The 7074-nt window shown below is 36.8% G+C and overlaps 1 pseudogene; it reads left to right on the forward strand.

Moving 5' to 3' along the window:
* The first annotated feature begins 521 nt into the window (after window positions 1–521).
* LOC110203790 (fructose-bisphosphate aldolase A pseudogene) lies at window positions 522–1606 on the forward strand (annotated as a pseudogene).
* The last annotated feature ends 5468 nt before the right edge of the window (window positions 1607–7074 follow it).

The following is a 7074-nucleotide window of genomic DNA, read 5'->3' on the forward strand; positions in this document are numbered from 1 at the left end:
TGCTTGGGGTAGACATCCCCTTAACTCAGTGATGGTTTTGGGACCCTTCAACCTAGTTTAGCCGGTCTGCCCAGGAGACCAGAAAAAGATGAATTAATCAGTCCTCTTAAATAGGGAAACTACATTATGATTAAAAAGACTATAGTCAATGAAACAATAATAATGATGAAATTCATAAAGGAAATGTAAGCTAACTTTCCATAGGATGTTTTTAGTATCATAACTGCACACTTTAATGTTGCTCTCACACAACTGGTTAAACATGAAAGATAAAAAAGAAAATACAGAACTAAATCACTGGAAAAGCTACTTCTGAAAGACTTAGCAATCTTTTAAGTTTAAATGGAAACATTAATAAAAATACCTCTTTTACAACATACACATTATTAGTAAACTTTAATTCAATAAAAATAGTAACTAATAAAAGGAAGAAAAGCAAAAGACAGGATTGGCAGAAGCTCAGTTCTCGACCATAAGCAGTCTGCTTTCTGCCGGAAACCACCAGCACAGCTAAGGAAAACATGCCTTTCCAATACCCAGCGTTGACAACAGAGCAAAAGAAAGAACTGTCTGATATAGCTCATCAAATTATTGCTCCGGGCAATAGAATCTTGGCAGCAGATGAGTCCACTGGTAGCACTGCAAAGCCACTGCAGTCCATTGGAACTGAGAACACAGAGGAAAATCACCTTTATAGGCAGTTACTTCTGACAAAAGACGATCAAGTGAACTCCTGTATTGGAGGTGTTTTCTTTTTCCATGAGACACTTTACCAGAAAGCCAATGGTAGTCATCCCTTCCCCAATGTCATAAAGGCAAAAGGTGGCATTGTGGGCATCAAGGTGGACAAAGGTATAGTGTCCCTGGTAGGGACCAAGGTCTGGAAGGGCTGAGTGAGCGCTGTGCCTAGTAGAAGAACAATGGAGTTGACTGCCAAGTGGTACTGTTTACTGAAGATTGGGGATAATACACCTTCCCCACTTGCTCTCATGGAGAATGCCAATGTGCTGGCCTGATATGCCAGCAGAATGGCATTGTTCCCATTGTGGAGCCAGAGATCCTCCCTGATGGAGAACATGATCTGAAGTGTCATCAGTATGTCACTGAGAAGGGACTGACTGCTGTCTACAAAGCTCTGAGTGGCCACCATGTCTATCTGGCAGGGACCTTGCTGAAGTCTAACACGTGTCACCCCTGTACCCAGAAGTATTCACATGAGATCGCAATGGCCACGGTCATTGTCCTTCACCGGACTGTGCCTCTTGCAATCACTGTTGTCACCTTCCTATCTGGGGGTCAGAGTGAAGAAGATGCCTCCGTCAACGTCAATGTCATCAACACCTGCCCCTTGCACATGCCATGGACTCTGACCTTTTATTACGGCCAAGCTTTGCAGGCATCTGCCCTCAAGACCTGGGGTGGAAAGAAGGAAAACGTCCAGTCTGCCCAAGAGGAATATATTAAGCGGGCCACTGAGAATAGCCAAGCTGCTCAAGGCAAGTATACTCCAAGTGGAAAGTCAGAAGGGGCAGCCAGTGAGTCTCTCTTTGTCTCTAACCATGCCTACTAAATAAGTCAAGGCCTTCCACCTTGGTATGCCCTAACACTCCAGGCCAACCCTCACAGTCCAGGAAAAGGCTGAGATCCCAGAGCCATGTGCTGACCTTTCCCATCACTCCTAACTTGTGTGGTGTTGTTGCTCTCTGGTGAATCTAGTAACCCCTCCTCAGACCACTTTGTCCAATAAACAACTATTTAACAACAACAAAGAAAAAAGACACAAGATTAAAAAGTGACAATTATGATATCCTGACTAATGAATGGTCGAAATTACAGAAACTATTTTTTTTTAGGCAGTTGGGGTTGAGTGACTTGCCCAGGGTCACACAGCTAGTAAGTGTCAAGTGTTTGGTCTGAGGCCAGATTTGAACTCAGGTCCTCCTGACTTTAAGGCCAGTGCTCTATCCACTGCTCCACCTAGCTGCCTAAATTACAGAAACTTAATAGCAGTTAAAACAGTCTTTAAAGGAAAAATTTTACCTCTGAAAACATATATGTTAACAAAATTTTTGTAAACACAACACTGATGAACTGGGTTCACAAGTTGAAATAAAACTAGGAAATTAAAAAAATTAAAAAGCAAATATGCACAAAGGAAACAGTAAAGGACAAATAGATTTTTAAAAAAGAAACAATGTAACTACATAAAAAACAAAAGTAGTTAGAAAATACTAAAACTCTTATAAACCCTTTAAATTTTTAAAATTAATTTATTTTTAGTTTTCAACATTCACTTCCATAAGCTTTTTTGTTTTAAATTTTCTCCTTCACTCTCCTCTCTCCCCAATTCCACAGAACTAGTCATCCTCCCAAGTCACTCAGATTTAAACCAGGTGTCACCTTTTACTCTTCCATTTCTCACCCTACCTCGCCATATATCAATGTTTTGCCAAATGTACGTAAATCAATTCCATTTTCCTACATAAATCACATCTCTTGCAGATAGCAGTTTTTCTCAAACACTGTTACAGCCCTGATGCAGGTCCTCATTACCTCACACCTGTACTACTGCAATAACCTGCTATTGGTCTGTCTGCTGAGTTTTTCCCTACTCCAAACCATCCTCCATTTAGCTGCCAACATGATGTTTAAACAGGTCACCTTCACCTCCAGGAACAAATAGAAAAGCCTCTGTCTCACTTCTGAACTCCTCCGTAACCTAACTTCCCACTCCTTTACAGCTTCTTACACCTTACACCTCACCCCTACATTCTTTAATTTTATTGTCCTTCTTTGCTGTTCCTCAGCCAACATTTTGTTTCCAGCATATTCAGCTTTTATTTATTTTAAATTAAATGTTATTTTACTTTTAAGTTTGCATTGTCTCCTCACTCTATCCTCAAACCTCTTAAAATTGAGAATGCAAGAAAAATAAAACATTTACAAACAAGAATAAATATATAAATTCACTCACATTAAAGCCATACACATTCTGACCTCAGACTGGCCTAACTGTTAATCCCCCTCCAGCAAAACTGTCCTTATCTCTGTTTTTCAGAAATGTAAGCCACTCCTCCCTACAATTTCTATCACTTTTTTAGTTCATAAGAAGGTCATTGTGGCACACAAGGGATAACAGATTCAGTGAGGCCAGGGTGAGTGCACCTTTGTAGCAACTTGCGAAACAGCTACTTGTTCAACTTGCGCAGCTTTTAATAAGCTTGTGTTTCAAATCACATCCACTGGGGGCTGTCTGAGCTTGCACCCCTTTCTGGGCACTTAAAAAAGATTATAATCATACCTAAGTCAGTTCTTGATCAAAGTTGAGCTCATCCTTATTTCTAAAACCACAGCTCCCTCTGATAAAAGTTTTCACTAAGGAAATTGTACCTACGTATGACCCACTTGTTTATATGGATTCTGATGGGGGGTTTCATCTCATTGCATTCTAGAAATGTTTTTATGTTCTCCCTTTTGCTTTATTTGCAGACCAAGGTAGGGAATGATGGTTATGAATAGATGAGTACATCAAATTTGTGAATGAGAGTTGTGAAGATAAAAGTTCTACCTGAATTTTTCAGTCTAACATATGAGAGACATAACAATTATCTAGCCATAAGGTATAATTAATGAACTTTTGTTGTTTGAGGAAGTCTTTTGATACTTTAGTTTGCTGTTATTCTAAGTCTAAGGCATTAAGTGTCTGAAAATCATTGAAGGGAAATGCTATGTGCCCCTGAAGTCTGAGGACTGCCCCAAGTAGATGTCTGTCTCTGGAAAAGCTGAGAGAATTATTTTGCAAAAGTGGAGGTAGGATTCTCTTGATTTATCCTCATCTCTGGAAATGAGACATTTTCCCACCTGGTCAATTCTGAGCTCGGATATGACACGTATGTGTAGTGAGGGATCATTCTGAATTGTCATTTGAATTACAAATAATGAAGAGCCTTATAACAGTTTGTTTATTTAGTTTCTATGAGATCACCCTACAATTTTATTTCATCATGTTAATATGATTAGTGAGAGATGACAGTAAAAAATGTGACATCATTTTCAAAATTGGATTAAGATTCTTATATGTAAAAATTGTTCAAAACATCTAACAATATTGAGAGACAGATTCATTTTTCCAGTTTAGGCCCTCATGATGCAACAAGTGAAATTCTCTTAAGTTTCAAGTGAATTGTGTGTTCTTTATATAATGATTCTTAGAGTTCTATTTTATATTGAGTTTGTGTTAAGAAGTAGAACTGAGTGCCTAACATCCTGTCTTCTACAGAAGTCATTTAATCTTACTTAACTCTACTTTCTTGTACTTTAAAATTATTAATTTATCCTGCATATGATGTCTGTATATAGTTGTTTAGTTATTGTCTGTTTCTTAAAAATGAGTTTTTTGTACCCCCAGATTTTGGCACATTTTTGGTATCTGACATACATAAATTTCTTGACTTACTGATTTAAGTAAATAATTACTAGTCATAAATTATGTGCTGTTTTGGGTGGTTGTTTCAATTACATGATTTGAGTTATAAATAAAGGTATTTTGTCAAATTGTATTTCCTCATCAAAATTGCTTATAATTAAGACATTTTGCTTTCATGTTTAGTATTACTTTGTTATTATTATATTACTATTATTTATTATTATTATTGTTGTATTGCTATCATTAATATAATATAGCATTATATTACTTGATATATTTTATACTTTAGAAATATAAATATAAATCTAATCTTAAGTGCATATGTTAGGTATTGTTGCTTTCGGTTTTTTTTTCCAGTTGATTAAAAAGTAAGAAATGAATTTAAATGGGTGGTTTTAAAAAGCCTTATTCATTATGATCAGCTGGAAACTGAATTGAGGTCTATTTGTCAAAAGAATCAGTAATGTCAACAGAAAAGAAATGAAGGAAAAGTACGTTGTAGAAGCACCGCTGAAGTCACAACCACTTTTTTTTACTTTTGATTTTCCCCGGAAATAGTAAAGTCATCCCGTCACTTAGGTTTTTCCCATCCCCCTCTGACAGTCATTTTTCTCAATGTGATTCTTCATAGGAACAAAAAACACAAAACAAATTTGCTGGAATTGTTGACTAAAACATACCCCCCCACACCAATACTTAATTTTTATATGACTTCAAATAATTCCCCAAAATATAAACTGAACAAATTAAGTACAGAAAACCCTGTTCTGTAAAAAAAGAAAGCCTAAAGGAATCTTGGCTTCAAGAAAACTCATGAAAATTTAAAAACAAAAAAACAAAGTCATATTTAAGAGATTAAAATAGTGTTTTCCCCTATTTCTTTACCTTTTCATAAATAAAAAAAAATTCTATGTGATATGTTAATGACAATCTCTTTTTAAAAGTTTTAGAGTTTATTAACCATTTACCAGTTTTTATATTGCTAAAGTGTTATTTCTCATGCTTCACAAACAGAGTTAAACTTACATAAAACTGTGGGGAAGTCTCACCTCCAATATATTATTTAAACCTCACAATGGAAATTTGTTTTGATAAAATCAGTTCTGATAACAAAAAATTCTCCTCCCAAAAAAGTAAAATACAAGGGCTGACCAAATAACCAAATCCAACAAAACCAGTCCTAGATAGGCAAAAAGATGTCTACCCACACATATATACTAACATACACACCCATATACACACACACATATATACACCCACATACATACATACATACATACACACACACATACATACATACAGTGTTTGGTCCCCTGTCTCTCAATTTCTCAGTACGTCCGTGTCTTGTGTAAAATTTTTCTCTTGCTGCAGAACACATTCGAATAGAGGGGTGCCTGGCCCAAGGACTTTTGTCCCTTGTTGGCCCAAGGATTCTTACTTGCACCAAATCCCCAATGTCCATCCCTCTAACAACTCCCTCAATATCTGGTATACTCTCTACACTTTCCCATCCATAACTAGAAGGACACCTGGACCCTTAGATTGCCTATTTAGCATTCCTGCCACTCCTCTCCCATACACCTTTTCCATATAAGCTCCAGCACCATCCTCACTTTCTCCCAAGTTCCTTAAGAATCCCTGCTTGCTTCTCCTGAAGTGTTACAATAAAATTTTTTTTACCAAAAACGAGATATTACAACAAATACAATTTAACTTTGAATTATTTAAATAATTGAAAAATGTTTAAAAGAAATAAGCAACTAAAATATTGCCAATTATAATAATTTAAATAATTAATTTATAATTAAAATCTAATAATGAGTTCCCACAAGAAAACTGTGATAGCTGTGCTAAAAGCTGATAGAGACAAAAAATAAGAGGATACATATGCTGCCGCTCCCCAGAACTCCTGTATCGATTTCTTGCACATAGTGACAAAGAAGGGAAATTCTCTCCACAATGATTTCTCAGTTCAACAAAGGCATTGGTGATTGGTCTGGCAGTTAGTGGAACACTACTATTCTCTCCACAACACAATATAGTGCCTCCATCACAAGTCGCAAGTACTTGATTGATGTAATTAAGCTTCCGAAACCCCTGGGCAGGTCAGCCATTCATCTCTCAAATATTCAACTGTCTCAGTTTCCAGTTCTTGGTATCACAAAAAAAGTTACTATAAGTATTTCTGTACATTTGGGTCCTTTTCTTTTTTCTTTTTTTCCCCCTCGGGGTATAGAATTGGTAACAATATCAGTGGGTAAAAGGATATGCACAGTTTAATAGCTTTTAGGATTCAGAGTTTCACCAACAGTTCCTTCACATACTCATTTTCCATTTCCCCTCCAGCATTTGTCATTTTTTTTCTCTCAACTTAGTCAATTTGATGGGTATATGTGGGAGCCCGAGTCGTTATGGAAAATCTCTAAGTCCTTATAGGCTTTAGGGATCAGTACACATAGAGGCTTGCCTCAGGATAAACGCTCCCATGGCTCTTGCCCTAGCTCCGTTTGTTATGGTTTGTTGATTGTAAGTTCTCATTCATGCCCAACCTTGAGACTAGGTGGCTGACTCAAGTACACAATACTAAGAACTGGGCAGGAAAACAGTAGATATGAAATTTGGCATTGAAGCTATTTTCTCCTGAGAAA

The sequence above is a fragment of the Phascolarctos cinereus genome, unplaced genomic scaffold (genome assembly GCF_003287225.1).
Source record: "Phascolarctos cinereus isolate Bilbo 61053 unplaced genomic scaffold, phaCin_HiC Scaffold_8;HRSCAF=390, whole genome shotgun sequence".
NCBI classification, from domain to species: domain Eukaryota; kingdom Metazoa; phylum Chordata; class Mammalia; order Diprotodontia; family Phascolarctidae; genus Phascolarctos; species Phascolarctos cinereus.